General features: G+C 38.8%; 1 pseudogene; it reads left to right on the top strand.

The window, feature by feature from the left end:
- Window positions 1-2847: 2847 nt before the first annotated feature.
- LOC132374108 (single-stranded DNA-binding protein, mitochondrial-like) lies at window positions 2848-3293 on the top strand (annotated as a pseudogene).
- Window positions 3294-7936: the final 4643 nt, after the last annotated feature.

Here is a 7936-nt window from a genome sequence, read left to right as displayed (position 1 = left end):
GCAACCCAACACCAAGACTCCTGCTAAGGCTGTGTTTGCCCAAGTTAACACAGAGGACACGAAGAAGTGCTGCCGCCTTGTGGCGCTTTCCCATAACAACAACTTGAAAAACTGTGCTCAAGGGCACTTAACATTCACAAGGCCTGCGGGGCTGCAAACGACCCCTGCCCTCGAGAAATGTCCTTGGCTAGTTGATCTGAAATGAACTCAAATCTGGCCCGACTCTCAGGCAGTAATGTTTCAAGAGCTCAGTGGTACTTACACATATTTTTAAAAACAGCACATCAAATGAAAAAATGCTAAGTATCTGTCATGATTAGAGAATGCAAAGAAACGTAGACGAGGTGTTCCCTGGCTGCAGTCCTCAAAAAGCCTAAAAAGAGTAAGTGCTCAAGAGGGCAGGCAATAAAGGGGATCCTACTATGCTGTTGGTGGGAGTGTAAATTGATAATAGCCAGTATGGAGATCAGTTAGCAAGTCCCTTACTAAACTAAAAACTGGAGCTACCACGAGATACGGAAACCGCACTCCAGTTCGTATAACCAGAGAATACCATCATTGGAATAAAACACTTGCACCCCAACGGACGATGTGCTACTCTTTACCAGAGCCCAGACATACAAACGACCGAAATGTCCAGCGAGATGAATGAATAAAGACGTTGTGCTACTTACATTCTGGCGACTATCACTCATCCAGAAAGCAAAATGAACCCATGCTATTTGCAGCAACATGGATGGAGCAGTAGATGATCTCACTAATTCTGGTAATTTAGAGACAAAAAGACACATATTCCAGGATATCACTTATATGTGGAGTCTAAAAAGGGATACAAAGGATGCAGTACAGACATGAAACACAGGTTCACAAACGGAAAAAAGAAGTGTAGAGTTCCCAGAGGGGGAAATTGGGGAACAAGGAAGGATGAAGTCAGAGGTTGGGATTAACAAAAACACACTAATGTATCAAAAAGAATTCATCAACGATGACACACCTGATAGCACAAGGAACGCTACTCAATATTCTTCAATAACCTAACAGGGAAAAGAATCCAAAATACTACAGGTACAGCTACATTCATAATTCATCACCTTGCTGTCGAACTCAAACACAACACTGTATATAAACTATGCTGAAATAGGAAATCAATACTAAATTATAAAACAAGAAAAAGGCAAGAAATGGCTACTCTATTACCCTCAGGCCTCTGTGACGTGGGGTGATGTCACAACCCTAGAGCCTCAGCAGGCCTGGGTCCCAAGGCTGGAGTACGCTGTTGCTGAGGGAGACAGGAAGGAGGACGTGCCACCAGATCACCGGCCCCTTGGACCTCTATTGCCCATTCTGCTCTGCATGGTACCACAATCTCTCGATCCAAGACGGCCCTCTTACAGGTAAGCAAAGCCTAGTGTACCCAAATCATGGTAGACCCGCTGGGAGGGAAGAGCTGTGAAAAGACACCGGATCTCCACAGCTCCTGCTGGTGGGGTTCCCACCTCCAGCCTCCTTCCTTAGAATCGCCCCACCTACCAACCACAGCACCCTCCGAATAGCACATTTGCAATGCTTGGGATTTGCCTGGGGTCTGGCGGTGCAGTGTAAGTGGGAAGAAGTAAAGATACACAAGCCCTGTGGTGTGTGTTCAGCCACGTTTCACTCCAATTTCAAACCCAACAGCGAGACTCCCTCTAAGGCTCTGTTTGCTGACGTTAACACAGAGGACATGAAGAAGTGCTGCCGCATTGTGGCGCTTTCCTGTAACAACAACTTGAAAAACTGTGCTCAAGGGCAGTTAACATCCACAAGGCCTGCGGGGCTGCAAACGACCCCTGCCCGCAAGAAATGTTCTGGGTTAGGTAATGTGAAATGAATTCAAAACAGGCCCGACTCCCAGGCAGAAATGTTTCAAGAGCTCAGTGGTACTTACACGTATTTTAAAAAACAGCACATCAAATGAAAAGATGTTCAGGATCTGTCATGATTAGAGAATGCAAAGAAACGTAGACGAGGTATTCCCTCCCTGCAGTCATCACAAACCTAAGAAGAGTAAGTGCTCAAGAGGGCAGGCAATAAAGGGGACCCTACTATGCTGTTGGTGGGAATGTAATTTGCTAACAGCCAGTATGGAGATCAGTAGGCCAGTTCCTTACTAAACTAAAAACTGGAGCTACCACGAGATATGGAAACCCTAGTCCAGTTTGTATAACCAGAGAATACCATCATTGGAAACAAGCACTTGTACCCCAATGGTCGTTGTGGTACTCTTTACCATTGCCAAGCCATGCAAACGACCAACTATCAAAAACAGAGAATCTTAAAAGCAGCAAGAGTAGAGAAGCTTATAACTTACAAGAGAACCTCATAAGATTATTATTTTGAAAAAATATTTATTTGTTCATTTGGTTGCACTGGGTCTTAGTTGTGGCAGGAGGGCTCCTAAGTTGTGGCACATGGGCTCCTTAGTTCTGGCATGCAAACTCTTAGTTGCAGCATGCATTTGGGATCTAGTTCCCTGATCATGGATGGAAGCCGGGCCTCCTGCACTGGGAGCATGGAGTCTTATCCAATGCGCCACCAGGGAAGTCCCTAGAACCTCGTAAGATTAAAAGTTGATTTCTGAGCAGAAACCTCACAGGTCAGGAGAGTGTGGGATGATATATTCAAATTGCTCAAAAAACTCCCCCAAAACAAAAAAAAAACAATAAACTTTGCCAATCAAGAATATCCTATTCATCATAATTGTCCTTCTTGAATGAAGAGATTAAAAACTCTTTTCAAAAAACAAAAGCTGGCCAGAGTGTCAGGAAAAGACTAAAGATTATATTGTAAGAAAAGAAAACAGAAGCCATGTTTGAAAGACCTGTAGTACAGGTATTTCATCAGTTTGTAAGACATGAGTCTGAAATAGTTAGCAGTTTGGTTCTCAAAAGATCTCTGAATCATGTGCAGCTACTTGGTCGAGTAGGTTAGGACCCTGTCATGAGACAGGAAGAAGGAAAAAACCCAGTCACGATATTTTCTCTAGCAGCAAATGAGATGTGGTGATCAGGGGAAAATGAAGCATACCAAATGGGTGATGTTAGTCAAAAGACAACGTGGCACAGAATTTCAGTATTCTGACCAGGCCTCGGAGATGTGGCATATCAGTATATGAAAAAGGGGTCTTGAATTTACGTGGAAGGGAAAGTAGACTATGGTGAATATATGGATAAAAATAATGTGAGACAACAAGCAACAACAATTATAGCTGAAACATTATATTTCTGAGTGAACAAAGGAAAGAGAAGGCATAGAATGTACGATTCTTCTTTGGCCATTGTTTGGTCTCATTTCCAAATCATGATAGTCTTTATAGTTTTTAAGGACAAGAATTAAAATACTCTTTTGTGTAAAAAAAACAAAACAAAAAACACAAAAGCTGAGGGAGTTCATCGTCACTAGATCTGTCTTAGAACAAATTCTAAAAGAGTTCCTCAAGCTAAAATAAAAGGACACTAAATAGTACCATGAAAACATATGAGACTACACAATAGACTTGTAAATGTTAGTATATAGTTAAGGTAAGAATACCTTAATAGTGTGATATGGTGGTGTGTTAACCAGTTAACTTTAGTATATAAAGGTTAAAGGATGAGATTATTAAAATAACTGCAGCTATAATAACTTTAACGTATAAACAATATACAAAGAGCTAAATTGTAACACCATACACAAAAATTCATGGAGGGGAGTAAAAGAGTAGATTTTTTTTTTGTATGTGATGGAAGTTAAATTGTTATCAACATAAAATAGAGTGTTATATCTATAAGATGTTTTCCGTGAGCCTCATGGAACCACAAAGCAAAAACCTGTACTAGATTCAGAAAATACAAAGGGAAGGGAATATCACTACAGGATATCACTAATTCACAAAGAAAGGCAGCAGAAGAGGAAAAAAGGAACAAGAAACAAAAAAAAATCCAGGAAACAACAAGATGGCATTGATAAGTCTTTACCTATCAATAATTACTGTAAACATAGATATATTAAATTCTCTAGTCAAAAGTCATAGGGTGGCTAGATAAAAATACAAGATCAAACTATATGCTGCCTATCAGAGGCTCACTTCAGTGTCAAAAACACAAACAGGCTCCAAGTGAAGCTTTAGAACAAGATATTCCACACATGTGGAAACCAAAGGAAAGCAGTGGTAGCTAGAGTTACACCAGACAATATAGACTTTAAGCCAAAAGCTGCAACAAGAAAAAAATAAGGTCATTACATAATGATAATGTTTTCAATTCATCAAGAAGACAACAATCATAAATAAATATGCACTCAACAGTGGAGGACCTTAATGTGTTAAGCAAATACTAACAGATTTGAAGAGAGAAATAGACAATAGAAAAAAAGTGTCCAGATCTTTAATACCCAACATTCAACAATGAATAGATCATCCAGAAAGAAAACCAATAAGGGAGTACTGAACTTGAATTATACATTAGACCAAATGGACTTAGACAAAAAGAGAACAGCCCATCCACCAGCAGCAGAATACATATTCTTCTCAACTGCACATTGAACATTCTCCAGGACAGATAACGTGATGGATCACTGAACAAGTCTCAGTAAATTTAAGAAGACTGATATTATACTAAGTATCTTTTTTAGTGATTCAGTTATACATATATATACATTCTTTTTAAAATATTCTTTTCCACTATGGTTTATTATAGGATACTGAATATAGTTCTCTGTGCTATACAGTAGGACCTTGTTGTTTATCCATTCTATATACAAAATCTTATATCTGCTAACCCCAACCTCCCACTCCATCCCTTCTCCTAACCCCTCCCCGTTGGCAGCCACCAGTCAGTTCTCTATGTCCGTGATTCTGTTTCTGTTTCATATATAGGTTCATTTGGGCCATATTGATATTTTAGATTCCACATGTAAGTGATAACATATGGTATTTGTCTTTCTCTTTCTGATTTACTTCACTTACATACTAAATATTGGGTTGGCCAAAAAGTGCCTTTGGTTTTTAAGTAAAAATAAAAGACACACCTTTCATTTTCACCACGAACTTCATTGAACAATGTATTCACCCTTTTGTTCCACTACCTTCTGCCATTTTTCAGGCAACTTCATAATTCCATCTTCCCAAAACTTTTTATTTTTTTGAGCAAAGAACTGTTCCAGGTGCCTTTTACAGTCTTCCAGGGAATTGAAATTTTTTCCAACAAGAGAATTTTGTAAAGACCAAAATAAATAGAAATCAAAAGGTACAATGTCTGGTGAATACGGTGGATGAATCAGAACTTCCCAGCCAAGCTGTAACAGTTTTTGCCTGGTCATCAAAGAAACATGTGGTCTTGAGTTATCCTGATGGAAGATTATGCGTTTTCTATTGACTAATTCTGGACGCTTTTCATTGAGTGCTGCTTTCAGTTGGTCTAACTGGGTGCAGTACTTGTTGGAATTAATTGTTTGGTTTTCTGGAAGAAGCTCATAATAGAGGACTCCCTTCCAATCCCACCATATACACAACATCACCTTCTTTGGATGAAAACCAGCCTTTGGTGTGGTTGGTGGTGGTTCATATCACTTGCCCCAAGATCTCTTCCATTCCACACTGTACAGCATCCACTTTTTGTTGCCCGTCACAATTTGTTTTAAAAACGGAACGTTTGCATTACGTTTAAGTAGAGAATCACATGCGGAAATATGGTCAAGAAGGTTTTTTTCGCTTAACTTATGTGGAACCCAAACATCAAGGAGATTAACATAACCACGCTGGTGCAAATGATTTTCATCGCTTGATTTGGATACTTTGAGTATGTCAGCTATCTCCTGTGTGGTATAATGTTGACTGTTCTCAATGAATGTCTCGATTTGGTCGCTATCAACTTCAACTGGTCTACACGACTGTGGAGCAACATCCAGTGAGAAATCTCCATCATGAAATTTCACCAACCACTTTTGACATGTTCAATCAGTCACAGTACCTTCTCCATACACTGCACAAATCTTTTTTTGCGTTTCAGGTGTGTTTTTGCCTTTCTTGAAATAATAAAGCATTATATTCTGAAAATGTTGCTTTTTTCTTCCATCTTCAATATTAAAATGGCTACACAAAAATTCACCAATTTTGATAAGTCTTTTTTTAAATGCACACCGATATGACAGCTGTCACATACAATCTAACAAAATTGTTTCGAATGAAGTTAAAGACAACTAAGTCCTACTAAAGCCATCTTACGGAAAAAATGGAATGAAACTTTTGTCCAACCCAGTATTTTTTTCAACCACAATGGTAACAAACCAGAAATGAACAATAGAACAGAGTCTGGAAAATTTACAAATGTGTGGAAATTAAACAACACAATCCTAAAGAATCAATGGGCCAAAGAAAAAATTAAAAAATTAAAAATAAAAAGACTGAATCATGAAGAAATAAAACAATCTGAACAGACCAAATTACTATTAAGGAGACTAAATCGGTTCTCAAAAACCTCCCAACAAAAATTTACCAGGACTACAAGGCTTCACTGATGAATTCTACAAAACTTTTTTTTTTTTTAAAGCAGAATCTGAATCAGTTGGTTTGGGACTGGGCCTGAGATTCTGCATTTTTTTTAACCTTTATTTATTTATTTATTTATTTATTTATGGCTGTGTTGGGTCTTCATTTCTGTGCGAGGGCTTTCTCTAGTTGTGGCAAGTGGGGGCCACTCTTCATCGCGGTGCGCGGGCCTCTCATTATCGCGGCCTCTCTTGTTGCGGAGCACAGGCTCCAGACGCGCAGGCTCAGTAATTGTGGCTCATGGGCCTAGCTGCTCCGCGGCATGTGGGATCTTCCCAGACCAGGGCTCGAACCCGTGACCCCTGCATTGGCAGGCAGATTCTCAACCACTGCGCCACCAGGGAAGCCCCTACAAAACTTTTAAGGAAGAATTAATACTAATTATTTTTAACTGGATAAATCTTACAAATCTATTTGTGGACAATACACTTTGCATTTTATAAATACACTTGGGGAGATATACACACAAAGATATAAAACAAGTTAGAGCTATTGTTTCTGAATCTTTGATGTCTTTGAAAATACTTATCACTGATTTGAGCTATATTTCTGAAATTTAACACTATTGAGCATACATTAATAATATGATTCTTGTAAACTTCTGAAAATACAAAGAAGTGATAAAGAAGAGTATTTCTGTTACATGAGCATAGAGTATAATGGAAACTTACAAGAACAAGCCTTGACTGATTACAACCTCCACTTGAAAAGCCAGTATCTTTAATAAACAAAGGTGACAACGTTCATTTTCCAAAGCAAACTACAAGTAAAGGAAAACTAAGAAGAAATTGGAGTTTCCAGATACACCATGATGGTTTATGCACATTTCTCAGTGAATCACACCAAACCCTTACTAAAGATAAAAGAAGTATATGAACTTCAAAGCAGAGAAATCTTGCAGAAAACACCTGAACCAGGGAACATCAGGTGTAATGGGACAAACAATTATCAGGTCACTGAAGCACACATGACACATTATCCCTGCCATGGTATTCTGGGTGAAAATACTAAGAAAATCATAACCTGAGACTATCATGAAAAAATGTCAGTTTCATGCAAATTTCAGTCCACATATACCTCCCACGTTCTCTGACTCTTAATACTGTATTTAAATAGTCTTTCTTATCAAAATACAGAGCAAATCTCTCCTAGTTACTTTTTTTTCCCCAGAACTTTGAGTTATCTGGACCACTAATGCCATCCCACTTAAAAGTGTGTTAATCCTGTTGTGCTAAGTTGATGTTGCATTCAGACGTACATTAATCATTCCACTTTCCCCTTCTTCACTAATATCTCAACATCTGAAATTATCCCATAGGGAATTTTGGATATTAATGCCTTCCCATGTTGATCTTTCACAAAAGGAATAAT

Source organism: Balaenoptera ricei, chromosome 11, assembly GCF_028023285.1.
Source record: "Balaenoptera ricei isolate mBalRic1 chromosome 11, mBalRic1.hap2, whole genome shotgun sequence".
NCBI lineage: Eukaryota > Metazoa > Chordata > Mammalia > Artiodactyla > Balaenopteridae > Balaenoptera > Balaenoptera ricei.
The sequence above is the reverse complement of the archived record's forward strand: the minus strand, read 5'-3'. Positions and strand labels throughout refer to the sequence as shown.